At 41.6% G+C, this 19,881-nt stretch overlaps 1 long non-coding RNA gene across 1 annotated transcript; it reads right to left on the bottom strand.

Moving 5' to 3' along the window:
* Window positions 1–10,933: 10,933 nt before the first annotated feature.
* On the bottom strand, window positions 10,934–13,462 carry LOC121144044. Its single transcript, XR_005881388.1, has 2 exons — window positions 13,244–13,462; window positions 10,934–11,427 (listed from the first exon to the last, which is right to left on the bottom strand). It is a non-coding gene; the product is annotated as an uncharacterized LOC121144044 (long non-coding RNA).
* Between the last annotated feature and the right edge of the window lie 6,419 nt (window positions 13,463–19,881).

The following is a 19,881-nucleotide window of genomic DNA, read 5'->3' as shown; positions in this document are numbered from 1 at the left end:
TTTTCCCCTTCCTGGGACCTAACCAGTAATCCTCTCTTGGATTCCCTGAAGTCCCTGCAGAATGTATTAGCCTGTAGACAGTGGGGCAGGCCACTGAGATTGTAATATGTGTAAATATGCTTTTTCTCTCTCTCTTTTCTATCAACGCACTTCCCTAGCTTCTCCTGGAAAGGGCAGCTGTATAGTCATTTTGCCTATCTGCTCACCTGAAGCTCAACCCTACATCTCAAAGTTTCAGAAATATAAAGACAAATTCACCTACGTCCTAATAACGGACCTATTGCACAGTTAGCTTTGAGAAAGTCAAATAGTCTTTCTTAACCTTAGTGAACTCATACATTGTTATTGGAATATGAACTGTTGCACACTGACTCATGTGTTTGAAAAGTTAGTCCCGAGGTGTTCCTGTTCCTGGATACAGGCCTTTACCTAGGACCGGACAGGAGGAAATGAGTCACTGGGCCAGTATTGGGGTTGCTTAGGTCAGTACCACTTCCTGTCCTCTCTCTCTGTTTTCTGACGGTAGATGCCTTGCTACCTGCTGCCTCACATTTTTGCTACAATACCTTCCTCACCATGGTGATTAAATCTCTTCTTATACAGTTTGTCGAATACATTCTTCTAGGTCCTATCATTGGTTAGATCCCCATCATACTTCTGCTGATCTTATAGCCTCCATAGTGTCTTCCTCTTCTGTTGAGGGTTCACAAGTGGGTTTCAGGGAAGACAAAAAAATGGACCATCAAGCCGGGCGTTGGTGGCACATGCCTTTAATCCCAGCACTCGGGAGGCAGAGGCAGGCGGATCTCTGTGAGTTCGAGGCCAGCCTGGTTTACAAGAGCTAGTTCCAGGACAGCCTCCAAAGCCACAGAGAAACCCTGTCTCGAAAAACCAAAAAAACAAAAAAACAAAAAAACAAAAAAAAATGGAGACTATCAAAGCTTGGAATGACTAGACTTTGAAAAGACTTCAGGGAGAAACCGCCCCCTTTGACAATGATAGCTTGTGCCCCGCATCACCAAGTTACATTTAAAACATTAGATAATAACAGCTTCTTAAGAAGACCAAGCAAACATCAGTTACCTGGAGTCCAGGATGAAATGGTTTCTTCTTTTCTGCTCATGTGCTGTCTCTTCAGCTCCAGGTCCCACCCTTTCTCCATTGCTGGTATTCAAAACTCACTCTTCCTTCAAAACAAAAACGTCTAACGTACCACATTTTCTTTTTTATTTTTTTTCCAAATAAAATTCATGGATGCTACCTCTAACCTTTGATAACCTCTGTCTTGACCTTCTTGAACTATTCGTTACATATTTACTATTACTGAAGTGATTTATGTCCACTTCTTATCTTCTTCTTTAATGAATCTACTTGAGTGTAGATTCCAGGCCATAGTTATGTTCTCACTGACAAGCCTCATTCCTGAAAAATAGCAGATACACAATTAACATCTGACAAATCGGTGGATGATTGGTCATTTTGGATGAATAGTTTAAGACAATAACTTCTATTTTCTAGGCCTTGGTATCCTGATCTCTGTGTCTTTAAGACTTTGTAATTCCCCCACCCCTCTTTTTTTTGACAAATGTTTGTTTGTATCTCATCTCTGCCACCAATTTGCTTAACTTTACAAATGACTTATGTAGTAAATCTCCATTGTATAGTGAACAAATCATACCCTCATTCTTATAAAGAAACTTGAAGGGTTAGTGTTAATGTATAATAAGTGTTCAGTGGGATACACTGGATATAACAAGAGCCTAGAATCTGTGTTGTTGGTTTGAAAAGGAAAAGTAATAATAAACAGTCTTTTTTTCCTTTAATCTGCTTTGTGTCAGGCATTCAGTTTCAGCAATAAGAAATGTAACAAACACAACATGTAAACTGTGGACTAATTTGCTTAGCTTCTCAGATCAGTGAGGAGTTAGGTTACAAAGGGTTACATATAGGAGGAATTCAAAGCAGTCAAGGTCTCTTCTCAGTGACTGACTGAGCTATGACCAAGGGCTCTGTCACCATACCATTTCCAGTGGCTTTTGATCCCCTTTAATCCATCAGCTACATCATCACTTGAGAGACAGGTCAACTAATTTCTCCTTTTCATAGAGCCAGTGATCAATAATCTCATGCCTTCCTAAAGCAAAAGGCTTTACTATTTCCCTTCACTCAATTTCTGTCTTTTCAAATCATTTCCATATTTTAAGCTTTTAGGGATTAGTTAAAACTTCATCATTTCTCAGACCAAAGCAGCTGGGATATTGTGCTCCCGCTGATAGAAATGGCATACTGAGCGCTACTGCATGTGTTTCAAGCATTTCCAAGATGCCAAGTCTTGTGCAGACATACATACTAAGTATACTTCATGCTGCTGACTGCTAGAGGAAACAGGGATGAATGAACATTACAGTGGGATGGCCAGGAGTGATTTCAATATAAAGTTCTCGTGGGGACTGTACCTCACCAAAGTTGCAAAGAATCTCCCTAGAAGGCAATAACCCAAAACTGTGATCACCCTTAACTGTCAATGAAGTCCCCAAATGGTTTTTGGAGCTGATCTGTACTTAGGTGCAAAATATTGCAAGATTTGGTTTATAAATTCAGGCCAGAGTGTGAATTCAGTGGCAAGCAATCCCAGGTGTTTTTCAAACTCTAGTAGTGATGATTTTGAAAACTTTCTTTGGAAAAGAAGGTATTTGTGGTTCCCAGTTCTTAAGAAGTATTTCAAGATACCTTCTAAGTTAAGAACAGGAAGTGTGCTTTCATTTAGAGCTCCCAGGTGATTTTAAGACTACTGAAGAAGCACAAAGCCCATCTACCTTATACCACAGGAAAAAAGTAAAGATCTTCACAATGCATTTTCAGCCCTCTTCTAATCTGAGAGGAGCTCTAGTACCCCTATATTCCATGCTTGAATAGTCTAGCATTTGAAAGTTTTGTCTCAATTAATTCCCTGGGATAATTGGATAGAGGCATTGGTTTCTCTAATACTCTCTATCTCTATTCATGCTTCACATACATAGTATCAATTTCCCAAGTCCAGTTTCTGGCTAGTTGTACTTCTGGAAGCCATTGTGTAGAAAATAACCTTCATGACACCGGGCGCTGTGCAAATCATTTGACCTGCATTGATTGACTGGGTCCTACAGACTTCCTCTGAGAAGCATTGTTATTACCCTCATTTTATAAACAAAATTGAAGCAGAGAAGTTAATTGATTGGCCTAAGATCCTAGTAAGTGGCAAAACCAAGATTGATCATTGACATACATACTCTAGAAACATAGTAATGTGCTACTATGCTTCAGGGTTTTAATATTAAGGTCTCAGTGGTTGCTATCCAATTCCAAGTTCAGACATGTAGCTATATAGGTCAGACATCGTCACCTGCAACACGTTTGCTTTCTGTAAAATAGTTAAGACACTTTTCCAAATAAATCCATTTTATTCTTTCAATAAAGTAAACTTATTCCTACAACTATGCTCCTTTTTTTTCTTTTTCCTTTTTTACAGGTATGTTTGGGAGAAGGCAAAATTCATTATAAAACACCCTGTTTGCCCTTACTTGTAATATAATTAAAATCATATGACTTCCTGAACAGATGTGGGTAAAGTCATTGGGGTTTATTTACCAGCTCTCTTAACATGAGAAAGGAAAAATTGAAGACTATGGTGATAGTTATCAAATTTTTACTAAATACCCTCTATGGCTGATTTCAACATACCCACATGATATAAGGTAAGGTTAGAATAGGGACATACATATACGATTTTATTAATAAGAAGTTGGGGTGTCTCTTTTGCAATTTTTTGTTTTTAAAATATTAATTTTTAATATGTTTAACTATATATATATATATATATATATATATATATATATATATATATCCATGTGAATGTAGGTATCCCTGCAATACACACTATCAGGTTCCTTGGAGCCAGAATTATAGGTGGATGTTAGTAGCCTAACATAGGGCCTAGATGTAAGGATTCAGGCACTATGCTGGCCTGCCCCTGTCACCTGGCAGAATGCACTCAGTCAATACTCTGATCAGCCCAGGGTTCCATGAGTACTAGTCTGCATGCAGATGCAAAGGACTCCTTTAAAAGACAGACCCCGCCCACTTACTCTCTTTTTTCTGCTCTTTTTGGCTCTACTCTCTTTCCTGCTTTCTCTTCCCACTGTTCTCCTTGAGCAGACAGGACTTTTCCTGTCTCCCTCTTCTCTTCTTTCCTCTCTCTGTGTCTCCTCACCTCTTTTCCCTTTCCTCCCCCCCCTCCCTATCTAATAAAACTCATTCATGCTCTGTCTGCCTGGCTTGTTTGTCGCCTGCCTCGGTCACTCTTGCCTGCCTTGGAATCTGCCCTGGTCCCCCACACAGGGCCTCGTGGTCCCCTATGCAGGACCCCCTTTCAGCTTTATCCTTTAACTGAAGCAAAAGAACAACACTAGGAATTGAACTTGGGTCAATTGCATGGGCAATACATGTTCTTCACCACTAAGATAGACCTCCAGGCCCCAAAATCTTTCTTCTTGCTCACAAACATTAGCTTGCTTTTCTAGACACATTTTCTGTATTTCAGACACTGTAAAAGTAATTACATTCTTTAAAACCATCTCTTCTATATTTTAATATCAATATGTCTTATGCAGTGTTTCGTCTTGATTATATTGAGAAGCACCTAGAAGATTACTTAAACTCACCTATGAACACTCTTATAGAAATGCTTCATAAAAAGAATGAACTAATAAGGAACATAAACCTGAATAGGCACAACATAAACTTGTGTGTTGGGGCCCCAAATGGAATAAAAGGAGAAAGCCAACAGCACAGGGATTCTTTCTCCATGCTTCCTGTCAACCTTGTTGTGAGCTGTTCTGCTCCATTGCCCTCTTTCCAGTATGCTGCAGTCAAACTTCTGAAACCCAGCTACACCTTTTGCCGCCGGTTGTTTCCCTTAGCTATTTTATTTCATGAATACAAGCTGCCACTGCAATTCCCTAACTCTAATTGTCCTACTCTGGTCACTGGCATACAACAACAATCCTGATAAAAGTGAAGAGGTGAGCCTGGGCTTAAGCACACTCTAGTCAGCATAGGGGCGTTGAGTGGGAGGAAGAACTATGGTTGGAATGTAAAATGAAAAGAAAAATAAAAAAGGAAAACATCTCCAACACGAATAGATGCCGGATCTTAATCAACATATTCGCTCTGGCATCTGTAATATATGTCTAACCATGCTTGACTATGAGAAGGATGGAAAAAGCTGTAAAATACACACATCATCAGGCAACATTAGGTATCAGCCCCAAGACCCTTCCTGAGTCGCTTGTTTTCTCGGTGCACACTCCTTCCTTCTGCTGCGGTTGGTTGTTGCACTTATTCCTCTCTCAGAAGTCATATCTTTTGTTTCCTATTTGTATTAGACGCCCTCTCCTGTGGCTTGTGATTCCGGTCTGTGAGATTCTGCTTCCAGCCTTCAAGGCTCCCTTGATAAACGTCTTGGCTTTTCTGCTTTGTCTTTGGATTTTTTTTCCTAGTCACTTTGTAACTTCCTCAGTAACACACTCTTCTTTTTGGGATGTTATCTCTGTCACCAATGGGACTTTCAGTCTCAATTCTTTGATTTCGCCTCTATTAATTTTGTACAATTCCCCTCCCACTTCTCCTCTGTTGGTTTCAGACAAAGCCACCTTTTCTGGTATGTGCTCGACTTGCCTCTACAGCAGAGCAAGTGACTCTCCTCTTTATTTCCAGCCTCACATGTGGTCCATTCTCCTGCCTTCCTTCTCTCTCAACTCCCTAGTGCTCTCTCTGCTTCAGCCTAAAACCCCACTGCCTTTATCTTCCCATGTCCTCCCTGAAGATTTCCCTGCCCTTTTTCCATTGCGCACTATTTTTGTTTGCCTTTCAATTTTTCCTGAATCTTCTCTGGCTGAGTGTATTTTCTCTTCCATGATGCAAAAGACTGAGAGGCAGTTTGTATTGATATATCTATTCACACCAGAAGGGTAACATTTTTTTTTTGAGGCTGTGTATTCAGTTCTTATCACCGACTTGTGGGAAAACAAAACAAAACAAAAGGAAAACACTTCTGTCTCCACACTGAAGTATCTTTAATGAGCTTCTGCACAAAATAACAGAGTGGGTTAGTGGAAAGAGCCCAGAAATGACTCTGTTGTGCCCAAATTATGAACCTCCAAATCACCAAGAAGCCCATTTCAATGTAAAAACAGAGAGTCTTTTATTGTAGATATTTAATGAGTAAAACCCACTAGCTCTGGCCCTTTACCCTGCCACCATGGTGAATGGCTGGAGAAAGAAGACCCCCACCGAGCAACCTGGAGGCAGGGATCTTAAAGGACAGCTTAAGGGGAGTGTCTAGGGGTAAGCAACAGTCTCAGGATTGGTGTGCTTCTAAGTTTGGATGACCTGCCCTGTGTTGATTTGTCAACTGGTTGTTATGGCCCGTAGGCCCTCCCAGGGCAGTTGCTATGCTCTGTATGTCACTGTTATGCACACCCAGAGCTGTAAAGCACAGCCCTGCCAGCTAACTTCTGATTGGTTCCTTGCCACAAGGAGGGCATCTGACCTCCTAGTGACCAGGACAAGAGCTACAAGGTCATGAAAGCACATGGTAGCCTGTCATGGCTGCTAAAATGGGGAGGCTGGTCAGTACAACTCAAGATATAGAGCTAATAGTCAAAGTTGAATGATTGTTCAACAAAGAAATTCACCTCCAGGTCATAGCCTCCCTATCCAGAAAATTTGTCTTTTTTGAGTTTAGATTACTGCACTCAGGATGATTTTTCTAACTCTATCCATTTATTTGAAAATTTCATGATTTTGTTTTTAATGGATATTAAAGATATTCATTAAAAGATATCATTGTGTAAATGTACATCATTTTCTTTATTAATTCCTACTTGATGTACATCTAGTCTGTATCCAATTTCTGACTATTGATTTAAAAAAGGCCTGCTTCTAAAGTTTTCACTCAGTGTTCAAAAAAAAAAAAGGAACTACAAATAAGCAAAGGAACTAAAATCCTAGGGAAAAAGTTATTGACTCACACACAATTGCTCCTCTACATGTTCCTTTCTTCTTCTTTTCTTCCCTTTTCTCTCTGTCTCTCCCAAGTTCTTGGGGGTATGTGTGTATATATATATATATATGTTTGCAACAGTATTTCTTTTTGCAAAACAATGTGAGACTTGGCTTTCTCAGGGTCACCAAGGCAAATTAATTTACACACAGAGCAATAAACTAAAACTTCTAGGAGAAACATTTATCACCAATTGATTGGTGCTGTGGGTCAAGGAGAGGGTCTAAGTTCAGTTTGCACAATAAACAGAACATGGTACCTTCCAGTGCTCTGGACTCAGTAGAGGCACAGGCTTTCGGGAAAGTTTGCTTTTCCCTGAGGATGAGCAAATTGCCTGATTACCTTTGCCATTATCTTCTCAGGGGAAACAGAAGGAAGCAGTAAATCTCTGAGCTAAGATCTTGGGATGAAGGTAAAAGCAAGACTGTTGAGAATCTTTTAGTGCAGGGTTAGTTTAGGTTATCATTTCTCTATCTACCAAGGAGGTAAAACCAGGGCATGCTTATTTTTTCTCTCCATCTAGGCAACTATGAATCAACAACTTTGGGCAAGTAGTCATTCTGTCCTTGGATATCTGGGAATGTCTTAGATGGAAGGCTTTTGCCTGGGCCTTAAGCACTTACCAAATGCCTGTCAATAATGATAATTACAAGTAGGCAGATCTCTATAATTATAATGGAGAGGGGAGCAAAGCCTTGATAGTGGGAGACAGGTTTCACACATAGCTAAGGAATGTAATCAGTAAATTCCAAATGCAGGGGAGAAATTGTTCCTGGAAAATGATCAGATAGTACTTAACTGTGGGAAGTAGATCCCAAATTTGTTGCCAAACGGAATAAGCTACAGGAAGAACCTACAGAAAGAAACAGCCACTTTTATTCATAAGAGTATATTACAATACCCCTTGCATCTTGGTCTAATCTATCAGAAGTATCTTTAATTCTTTCGAGTCATCTCATGAGAAGATGGCTGTCTAATTGCTGTGTGATCTTGTGGCTTGTAGCAACTAGTGTGAATAAAGCAACAATAAACATGGTTGAGCAAGTAAGTGTGTCTGTAGTAGAATGCAGTGTCTGTTAGTTATATGCCCAAAAGAGGTATAGCTGGGTCTTGATATACGTTTACTACATCTACTTCCAGCTTCCTGATGAACTGTCCAACTGGTTTCCATACAGGCTATACAAGTTTGCACTCCGACCAGCAATGAATGCGTGTTCCCCTTACCCCACATCAGCGTCAAAATGAACTGTCACTTTTTTTTTATTTATCTTAGTTATTCAGACTGATGTAAGACTTAGACTCAAAGTAATTCCCCTTATTTTGAGGAAGCTGGCAAAACCCAAATGTGAGACTCAGTTTCACAGTAGGAACCTAAGAGGCTCCTCAAATTTCCACCTTCCATGATAGATTCTACAGTGCATGCTCCTGCTTGGAGGTAGAAAAGAGACAAGAGGATAATGAATTCAAAGCCAGTCCAGGATACACAAAGAGTCTGACACTGGTCTGGGTTACCTAGTAGGGCCCTGTAACAATTTCATCAAAATAAGAAATTTAAAATACTGAATTTTTAGTGTAAAAAGTAATATAATGTGATATAGCATAAATAACAAATTATTCTTTAACATAAAAACATATACATGTTATGGCTCTTCGGGGGCATAATGGCACTCTGACTTCTACACTGGATACACAAGGTTTGCATACTTGTGTCTCCCAAAAATGGTGGTGTATTTTACTAAGAGAACATGGATACTAACATCCAAAGGAAGTTGGATTTTATGTTTTACCTGGACAATTCAAGTTCAGCACAGTTGTCATTTGCACTGGTGGGACCCTGTGCTGTAAAGGGCTATTCTAGTCACTGCTAGGTATTTAAGAGAGTTCATACATCTTATTTAGTAGAGCCTAGTAACACATCTGCCTCATTTTGAATAGTGAAAATATCTTTCATTTCCAAGTACCCTTTGAGAAGGAAAACCATACCAGATTGAGAATCTCTGTACTTGACCAGTCTTTCTAGATAAAAACATATAATCTAGATAAAAACATGACAAAGACTCCATGTATGACTTTTCCTGCAGTTGTCATATGAACCTTAAAGAGCTCTTTCTGTGTTCATATTAACTTCATTTCAACTTTTATTCCTACCGCTTATGTATTCCAGTGTCACTGTTCTCCTTGCAATGTATAGTGCTAGTTGGCCTTTGGGATTCTTCCTTCTCTGTGAAACACACCCCCTCAGATTGTCCATTTATTTAACTCGAATACGTGCTTTCCTTTTATATTTAATCATCTATTTAATATTCTAACCTTACAAGACTTTTTTACTGAACATTTTTCTCCAAATTTTTTTGTTGTTTTTTATTTAAATTAGAAACAAACATATTTTACATACCAATCTCAATTCCCACTCACTCCCCTTCTCTCCTGCTCTCCACCGAGCCCCTATCCCATCACATTTCTGCTCTAAAGGTAGGGTGAGGCCTTCCATGGGGGATCTTCAAAGTGTCTCACATCATTTGGAGCAGGGCCTAAACTCTCTCCCTTGTGTCTAGGCTGAGAGAGTATCCCTCTATCTGGAGTGGGCTCCCAAAGTCCAGTTGTACACTAGGGATAAATACTGATCCACTACCAGAGACCCCATAGATTTCCCAGTCCTCCAAACTGACATCTCTGTTCAGGGGGTCTAGAACAGTCCTATGCTGGTTTCCCAGCTATCAGACTGGGGTCCATGAGCTCCCCCTTGTTCAGGTCATCTGTTTCTGTGGGTTTCTCCAATCTGGTCTTGACCCCTTTGCTCATCATTCCTCCCTTTCTGCAACTGGATTCCAGGTGTTTAGTTCAGTGTTTAGCAGTGGGTGTCTTCTCCTGCTTCAAATAGCCACTGGAAAGAAGACATTTTTTAAATATATACATATATATATAACCCAGACCCTTAGCATTTTCCTTCCCTGTTTGATTTTGCATTTTCTCTCCTCCTCTCTCCCTCACTTTCTCACACCATACTCTTTTGCTATCCTGTAGATTTTCAACTGTGTAACTTTCCCAGAAATTCTAACGTACGTTTCAAGACTACACTATGTGATTTATGCTGTTTAAGTATTTACTACATTTAGGATCTATGTTGTCTCTTAGAAAACAAACTTCACAAGGACAAGGGTCTTTGTCTTTCTCGTTATTCTTGAATATTTTCCCTTATTTGTGCATAGCAGATGCTGTATACATAGGTGTATAGGTGGAATTGAGGCAGACCTGTGTTTGGTCAGGCCTCCCGTTTGGACTATCTTCTCTCTTCTAAATCTGAAATTGTGGTCTGCAATACACACCCATTGCCCTGTAATCATTCCTGCTACGGGGAGGTTTCTATGCTTTTCCTCACTCACTCTCATCCTGTCTGCCCATGTTTGTCTTAGTACTGGCCCATGCCTCTTTGCCCCTGGGCTGCCTGGAGCAGCATAAGGGAAACCCTAACATTCAAGATCTCAAATAGCTGATTCCTCAATTCCTAGAGTCAGTTTATCTGTCAAAAGGAAAGATTCAAAAAAGGCTTGAAACACTCTGATCTTGCATTGCTGTGAGCTAAATGACTGATGGAGAGGACAAAGGAACTCCTTCCTGATCTTTATGTTTGGGTTTATTTACCACTATGGTTGCTAAATAGAAAGGCCAAGATGGGGGTGGGAATGTCATCCTCTCTATACTGTCTGGGGAGAGGCAGAGAAGGTATCTTTGAAAAAAGCAGCGGTGTGTGGGGACACCAGGAATCCACGTCTTGCCTGAGAGACAGCCCTTGCTGACCCAGTTTCAGCGCTACAACGCCTGACACAGCACTGTGATCTGCAACTTTAATAACTTGGTGACACACAAAGCAGTCTTGATGCAAAACGGAGCTGACAGAGCAGCAGAGGAAAGGCTCTGCATGTTGCTGAGCTGTGTGGGGAATCCACTCAAGGTGACTGCAACCTTCCCAGTGCAGCGACAGTCCAAGTTTGCACCTGTGCATAAAGAAGGTTGGCCTGTTTTCCAGGAAGACAAATGTAGGGATGGCACACAGCCACAGAGAAGGGGATGTTCCTGGAAGGACAGGCTGATACAACCTGTTCTGCTTTGATATCGTGCTCTCAGTATCCCCGCCATCCCCCTTTTCATGCCTCTGCCCCGACATCATCCAGGTGTCTGTTGATGGTTATCATGAGAGCTGCATAGTGTCCGCCAGACCTGAGACTACTCCCATTCTTTCTTTTTCATGGTCAAACTGTTATCTTCAGAGAGTGCATCAATGATCATGTCGCTTTTGACCTTAAGTCCTTCCCAGCCATCCATTCCTGCAGAGGAACGATAGATGCCAGACACAGTTATCTGAAGTGAGTTCTCTAAGCTACCTTTTAGCTTCTCCCACTCACTCCAATTTATTCCTGGTCACCTCTACCTTCTACTGCCTCCATCAGATCGAGCCATAGTTTCCTCATTGCAATTAGTTGAACAGACATCATGCATTTCAATCCCTGATGTCCTCAGGTCATGACCATGCCATCATCATCTAAATGCTCTCTGTGCTTGGGAGGCTCAGAATTTCACACAGTAGTCTTTTTTTTTTAATGTTGAACAGTTCTCAATCTCTGCATGACTGTGAGTATGAAACACAGACTTCTCTATACCTTCAGTATGTCACTGTTCCCATGCATGCCTCATTGCAAATGCTCTGTAGGATCAGTCTTCTAAGAAGACTGACCAGTTGTTCACAACATAAAGATTTTTTTCCTCTTTCATATATCCCAGGTTCTCTTTAGAATCAATGGAGGGAGAATTGTACCTTGCACATGTGAAGATAATCATAATAATTAGAAGCTATAATAATCACATTTAACAGCTGTTCTTGGCCCTTGGAAATGGGCGTTTGAACCTAAGTCATATGATTTGAATGACTTATGCTCGTATTTATTCATTAGCAGTAAAGTACACAAACTAAAATATAGCTCTTGTCTGTCTGTATATATTGGAGAGGGATGAAGAGTCATGTAAGTAGAAATTTCAACTTAGTGTGACAAGACATAAGATGGACTGTTGGATGACTGAAGAGACATCCCTCACCTCACTTGAGACATAAATGCTCAAGAAAATAGTATGTATGCATGTACATGTATGTATGTATGTATTGTTATCTACATAAAGACTTGGAAACTCATAAGAGTTCCCCAGGCCAAGGGAGTGGACAAGCACAGTTCTTGTGGTGTACACAGCAAGAAGAAAGACACACGGGTAAGCTAACCTGCATTTTCAGCTGCCTCAGAAGACTGGACATTTCCTTACCAGGGAAATATATATTAAGAGGTCAAACCCTGTTTCCAGCCTGCAATTCAAATAGAGCTCTAGAATACAGAGATTACTGGAGATTGTAATCGGCAGGACAATCTCTCTGGAAGGGGGAGTCTTTAGGTGGATCTGGAAGGAAGAACACATTATGGATAGCACAGAGGAGAGGAGATGGATATCTATATGCAAATACATCCACACACCTACATCTACTTCATATGCATTTAAACCTTAAATTGACTTTCACTTGCCTTCTACTTTGGTTTCCATAGTAACCCTGGCCACTTATTTTTCTCTTAACCTCCTTTTCATTGTTTCCGGATGAGGTGGGTTGCATGAGGGTTAACCAGTCAGGGGAAGACAAGAGATTTTAAAGCAATTATTTGGACTATTTTTTTAAAGAAAATCGCTAACTTTGCAATTTAATGCAAACTGTCTCTGGTATATTTGCCCTGAAGGATGCTGTAGGGAGAAACAGGAGCCTTTTCGTTCCCTCCTCCCTGACTTCTATTATTATCGTGCACTTACTGCTAATACAGCATCTAAACTTGCAATCTCTGTAACTATGGCAATAAAATGGGTGAGATTCCTTTCCATTATGATGAGAATTGTTAGGACTTCACAAACAGCACGTGCATTTGCACAGGGGAAGAGAAAGATACACTCTGGGGAAAACAGTTATTTCAACTCCCTATGATGCCTTGGACATCCTGGTCTAGCAGTCCATAGCCATATGGAGAATTATTAGCATCACTGCCACCTCATGCCAGAAGATTCAGAAGCAGTACTTGGTGGGTGTTATGTACATCCCGAGCTGGGAGAGCATACCTGTGCACTGTGTGCGGGGTCAGAAAGCTATGTCTGTGAAGAGCTTGAGGTGTCAGTGGTAGGCAAGACAGAAGGTTCTATTCCAGAAGCCCCGAAGGACAAAATAGTTTGCCATGTCTTGAGGTTCATTTTGTCACTACACTTTCAGACCTGCCTTACAAAAAACAAACAAAACAAAACCAAAATTACAAAACAAACACCAGTACAGATGAAACAGCAAGGTGTATGCAGCCTGTGTTCCAATGCAGTTTTATTCATGGACATTGATATCTGAATTAGAATGTTTTATGCTTGTCATTGAGAGAAACACTGATATCACTTCAGAATGAGAATACTGAAGACTCAGAATAGTCAATGCTTGGCAAACTTATTTTTCAGATGCTGGGCATCCACTTGGACAAGAGGCATACATGGTTGGTTTGCCAGTTGCAGGATAAAAATTTACATCTTCTAAGAATCTTTCTATAGCATTTAATGTGATGATCCAGAACCAAAATAATTCATTGGTAATAAATGTATACTATATATGGTAGTTCCCAAGTCTTCCCCAAACTATTCTTGGTGCTAGTCTCTGACTTGGCATTTACTTTGAACTAAGTAACATATTCATATCCAACTGGCTTGCCTTGGCACTGTTAGATTCCTCTGTGGGCCACAAATTTCCTACCATTAGATGCTATTCTCAACCGTCCTACTTTTTTCCCATCTCCCCCAGGTCCATTAGGAAGGGGGTTCTGGGAATTCTGGGTTAGTCAGGGGAGAAGAACTCCCTATGGCTGCAGGCAGAGGATCACTGCCTTAATCTCCAAGGAGACAAGGGATGTTAATGATTCACAACAGTTTCACAGAGAATAATGAGGACTATGAATACAAAAGTGACCAATTTACCTATTACAGCTCTTACTCTAGCTGACTAAATACATCTTCTTCTGCATGTGCCTGTCATGCAGGAGAGAGAGTTCCATGAGGCCTAGGGTTCTCCCTTGAGCCTGAGTTGCTTTATTTTAAATATTTGGGTACAGCTTTTCTGAACAAGGTTACAGTTGACTCTGTGGAGTAGAGTTTGGGGAAACCAGGTGCCCTTCCCAGCCCTTGCTATTTCTGTTGAGGTCATGCGAAAGGTTATGTTCTCCACCTCCAGAGATCAGCCCTTACTGTCCCTCCCATATTTCTCCTAAGGAGCACACACATCTGTTTTTTGAATCCATTACTTTGCAAGCATTGATGAGATTTTTTCCTATCCAGTCCCTAGGAAATGACTGCAGGTCTTTCTTTGGAAAGAACATTAGCTGGCCCTGTGCTAAGCAAATGCATTCAGCCTCTCCATATCTGATTTCTCCTTTTCTCATTTGTCAGCAAAGGAGAAACCTCCTCGCTATTAATCAAACTCCTGGCTGTGGATAATTTCTGCAGAGACTCTGGGCTGGATAAGGAATGTTCAACTTTACCAAAGTGAGCTGGCTGCCCAGCATGGAAAAGAAACAATTAATTACCTGTTTTTCCTGTCCACAACAGAAATGCAGATGAACTAACAATGTTGTGGCTGGCACCAAATTTTCACTTCCCAAGGTGGAAGGGAATGACCAAGATGACATTTATGAAGTGGATGCCTGAATGGGAGTTTATCTGTCAGGCTCTGGTTGGGCCCATACATATGTCTCTGTTGAGCATCTTTATATTAATATGGATGCTGCCTTGCTCCATTCCTTTTTGAGGGAAGTGGCTAAGATGTTCTCTAAAGAGGGTGTAGTGTAACACAGATGTTCCATTTGGAGGTGAAATATTTAAAGTGGAGGGAAGGGCAGGAGAAGATATTCACCAATCCCACATCTGACAGAGGGCTGATCTCCAAAATTTGCAAAGAACTCAAGAAGCTAGTCTCCAAAAGACCAAATAATCCAATTAAAAAGTGGGGTATGGAGCTAAATAGAGAATTCTCAATAGAGGAGTGGAAAATGACTGATAGACAGTGCTCAGTATCCTTAGCTTTTAGGAAATTGCAAATCACAACAACTCTGAGATACCATCTCACTCCTGTCATAATGGCTAAAACCAAAAACACCAATGACAGTTTATGCTGGAGTGGATGTGCAGAAAGAAGAACACTCCTCTACTGCTAGTGGGAGTGCCAACTTGGACAGTCACTTTGGAAATCAGTATGGAGATTCCTCAGGAAAATGGGAATCTGTCTATCAAAAGATCCAGCAATTTCACTCTTAGGCATATACCCAAAAGGTGCACATTCATGCAATAAGGACATCTGCTAAACTATGTTCATAGTAGCATTATTTGTAATAATCAGAACCTGAAAGCAACCTAGATGCCCCTCAACGGAAGAATGGATAGAGAAAATGTGGTACATTTACACAATGGAGTACTACTTAGTGGGAAAAAAAAGACAAAAAATAATGGAATCTTGAAATTTTCAGGCAAATGGATGGCACTAGAAGAAAGCATGCTAAGTGAGGTAACCCAGTAACAAAAACACAAATATGGTACATAATCATTCATATGGATTTTAGACATGAAGATATGAAGCAGTGGAGTACCAGCCTACCATCCCACTGCCAGAGAGTCTGGGAAACAGGGGGGACCCTAAGAGAGATATGCGTGGTACCGCAGAGAAGGGGAAGGGGACAGGTTCTCCTGAGAGGATTGGGAGCATGGGGGGAGAGATGGGGAGAGGGATCTGGAAAAAAGAGAGGGGCTGAGGAGAAGAGGAGGGGAAAGGACTTGGGGAGCAGGAATGTGAGTCAGGGAAAGAATCGAGGAGAACAGGGTAAGAGATACCATAATAGAGGGAGGCACTATAGGTTTGAGGAGAGATCTGGCACTAGTGAGATTTCCAGAGATCTACATGGATGTCACCAACTGGCAATCTAAGCAATAGTGGAGAGGCTACCTTACATGCCCCTCCCTGATAATGAAATCAATTACTAATTTGCATGCCATCCTAGAGCCTTCATCCAGTGGCTGACACCCACAGCTAAACACTGAACTGAACTCCTGGAACCCACTGACAGAGAGGAGCAGTGATGAGCAAAGGGGTCAACACTGGAATAGTGAAACCCACAGAAACAGCTGACCTGTACAAGGGGGAGGTCATGGTCCCCAGCCTGATGGATGAGAGGCCATCATGGAACTACCACCCTGAAAGTGGGTGTCAGAGATGAGGCCTCGACAATCTATGGGGCCTTTGGTAGTGGATCAGTATTTATCCTTGGTGGACAAATTGAATTTGGGAGCCCATTCCACATAGAGGGATGCTCTCTCAGCCTGGACACATAGGAGAGGGCCTAGACCCTGCCTGGGATGATATGACAGACTTTGGAGATTGCCATGGAGGGCCTCATTCTCCCTGGGTAGCAGAGCGGGAATGGAGTGGGGGGTTGGGGGGCCTGGTGAGGGTACAGGGGAGGAGGAGAGAGAGAAGAGGTGACATGTGAAGCAAACTTGTTTCTAAAATAAACGTTTTTAAAAGGGATTTTGTTATAAACTGTTTGTTCTAAGCCCAATATAGGTGACCATGGATCTGGAAAAGGAGTTAGGAGGCCAAGAATGGCATGTCTCACTGTGTAAGTATTTCACGTGAACTTTTTGTAGGCACAAAACAAAAGGTAGCTATCGATCAAGCCATTTACTAAATGCATTGATGGGAGCATGGGGGTAGATTGCATAGCACTTTTATCTCTGCTCTACTCTCAGCTGCAATCTGATGACACTTGTAGCTTCTAGGTTGCTAGAAGCTAGTGTCTTGATAATAAGTATTAATATATTCAAAAAGTTCTGATAGTCACAAGGATGCCAGGGCAGACAGCAGGACAGGTGATAAACAGCTACTAAGGTAACTAAAGACAGTGGAAGATAATTTTGGCTGACCATTTGCAACATTCCAATTCTCTACAATCACAGAACTTCTAATCCATGACATTGGAGGTGACACTGTACAGATGTACAGAGAAAATGAATCTGAACGGACTGTCCTGAGTTTTTCTTTACTAGATTAATGGATTCTATCAGGCCATATAAACTTTCTTTGTCTTAGTTTCTTTATGGCACTCTCGGAGGACTGAATGAGAAATGCCAAATAATCACAATGTGAGTATAAAGAACTAATTATTCATCCCTCAAAAAATGTGGCAAGTAATAAATGCACTTTGCATTTATTTATTTTAACTGCACAATAACGTTAAAGATGTATTATTTCTTAAAATTGTGTGTGTGTGTGTGTGTGTGTGTGTGTGTGTGTGTGTGCCCACAGAAGACAGAAACTTTGGATCCCTTGGAGATGGAGTTACATGGAGTTGTGAACCACCTAATGTGAATATTGGGAACAGAGTTCTTTTCCTCTGATAAGGAGAAATACTTGCTTTTCACTACAAGTATTTAACTGCAACTTTGCTTTCATTGGTAAATGCGGTTATCATAAGCTTAGTGGTTAGTCAATGTGCCAATGGTTGCACAATCTGAAAGTGGTTGCCAGTCAGTGGCTTTGGTCACCATTCATCTCTCTTTAGTAAACACTGGGCATCACTTGCACGTCTTTATGGTGTTGGTTTGTCTACCACTAACGACTGCCTTCCAGTCTCCCTTTTTTTCTGTCTCTGCTACCGAGGTGACTATTCACGTCACTTCTCTACTATACCCTGGATTCCTAGAACACTTTCCAAAGGACCTTTCATACTCTCTGTATTCAATTGATGCCCTTCCTGTGTCGTGTGAATAAATGGGGAATGACCTTGTTTGTTTAATAGAGTAATGGCATTTGCATAGTGGTCTGTGGTGGATCTTTGTTGAAACTCCCATCTTTTACAATCCTACATTAAAACCTGACTTGGTGGGTGGGCAGCTCCCAGAAATTGAGAGGCAGAGGCAGGCTGAACTCTGTGTGTTTGAGGCCAGCCTGGTCTACAAAGGTACACAGAGAATTCTTGTCTCAACCCCCCCCCCCCCAAAATCCAAAAACTGACTTGGTTAGCTTCCCTCGTTTCCTCTGTTCATTTCATCTGTCAATCTACTTAAGGAGTCACAGACAAGTGGCACATTTTTAAAACACACAGGTTCTTTAAAGCTAGTCTCCAGCAATAGAGGCTGTGTTAGCTTGAGTATGTCACCTTGGCGACTGCCGGGGTCCTGCCTGCACCAGTCCTACATTGCAGGGGCCATCTATTCTGGACTGATGTCTTTAGGAGTATGTTTGGAACCAGCTGAACTGCCCTGGGTCCAACCCTGAGTGGGGAAGTGTGAATCAGGGAAGTCCTAGCCACCCAATGGCACTAAGGACTAGACAGAGACATCTTGTCATTTCAGGAGGGCTCTCAGTCCATACTGGAGACCATGGTTTATTAAACTATCCTCTTAAATAGATTTCCAAAAGCAGGGGTACTGGCAGAAGACATCTATTATCATGTACATATGACTGACTAGGAAACACTTTCTTTAACCCTAAAGATGGTCCTAGAATGCACAGACACAAGCCCTCAGACTTTCTGTAAAGGCATTGTGTCACCAGTCTTCAGACACATCCATCCCACTAGTCCCCAGGCACATCCCACTATCCTTCATGATGGGTTTGGGGACTAGGTCTATTGTTATGCAGACTAGAAGCCATTCTCTGCCATGGCCAGGCCATCCACAGGTAACCCACCTACATCTAAAAGACAAAATGAGATTTGAGCTCCTGGAACTGAGCTGAGGCCTATATCAAAATATCATATTCGGGCCCCAACAGGCGATTGGTTTTCCCATCTGTAAAGACAAATACAATCCATTTGGTAGATTCCTTGGTGAAGCTGGAGGAGAATCATGGTCACAATGTCCTTCTTGGGGGTGAATAAATGTAACACTCACTTGTCAAGTTCCAAAACTCCTGAAGAGGAAATGTGGTTTCCTCTAAGAAGCTGCCTCAGTTCTTGTCTGTCACTAGCTTCCTATTTCCCTGGTTTATTTTACCTCAGTTCCTGGTAAGCCCAGAGTATCCATCATTCTTGGAATTAGCTCTTCGTGTAGTCAAACCTTAGAATTTAATGCACCTGATGTGGGGGCAGGGTACCTCTCAGTTCTGAGGTTTGAGTTTTTTATTTATTTTGCCCTTGAAATGTTTGTGTTCTTTCGCTTTTTGTTTTTCTCCCTCTTTCCACAATCCCCTGACTCTGCTCTGTTTTATTTTGTTGTGTTTTGTTTTTCTTCCCTTGTGTGGATCAGGCAAGCACAAAGACTTTACATGGACAATTTTGCAGAGTGCTGGGGCATCCTGTGGCCATGTGGCCACAGGAGTCTGGACTTGGGTTGGTGATTCCTTGGCTGCCCAGGGCCAGGTCCCACTGCCAGGCCTTGTGTTGTGCTGCTCTGCGCAGGAACCCTGCTCTATTGCAGCCCACAGGGGATCCTGTGCACCCACAAACACTTCTGAGCTGCCTTTTAAGTTCTTGACAGCTTTCAGTGGGGACTTTGAAGGGGCGGATCCCCTGACTCTCCTGAGCTAGGATGCAACTCATTTTTGCAGGCAGGATTCTCTGCGCACTTCCTCCAGGGCCTGGATGGTCTGACTGTGCTCAGGAAACAATAAAAGATGGGATGACAGACTTGTGGGTGAGCTGGCTGTCTGCCTTATTTACCGCAGGCACTGGACTCCCAGA

The sequence above is a fragment of the Mesocricetus auratus genome, unplaced genomic scaffold (genome assembly GCF_017639785.1).
Source record: "Mesocricetus auratus isolate SY011 unplaced genomic scaffold, BCM_Maur_2.0 Super-Scaffold_100014, whole genome shotgun sequence".
Lineage (NCBI taxonomy): Eukaryota > Metazoa > Chordata > Mammalia > Rodentia > Cricetidae > Mesocricetus > Mesocricetus auratus.
The sequence above is the reverse complement of the archived record's forward strand: the minus strand, read 5'-3'. Positions and strand labels throughout refer to the sequence as shown.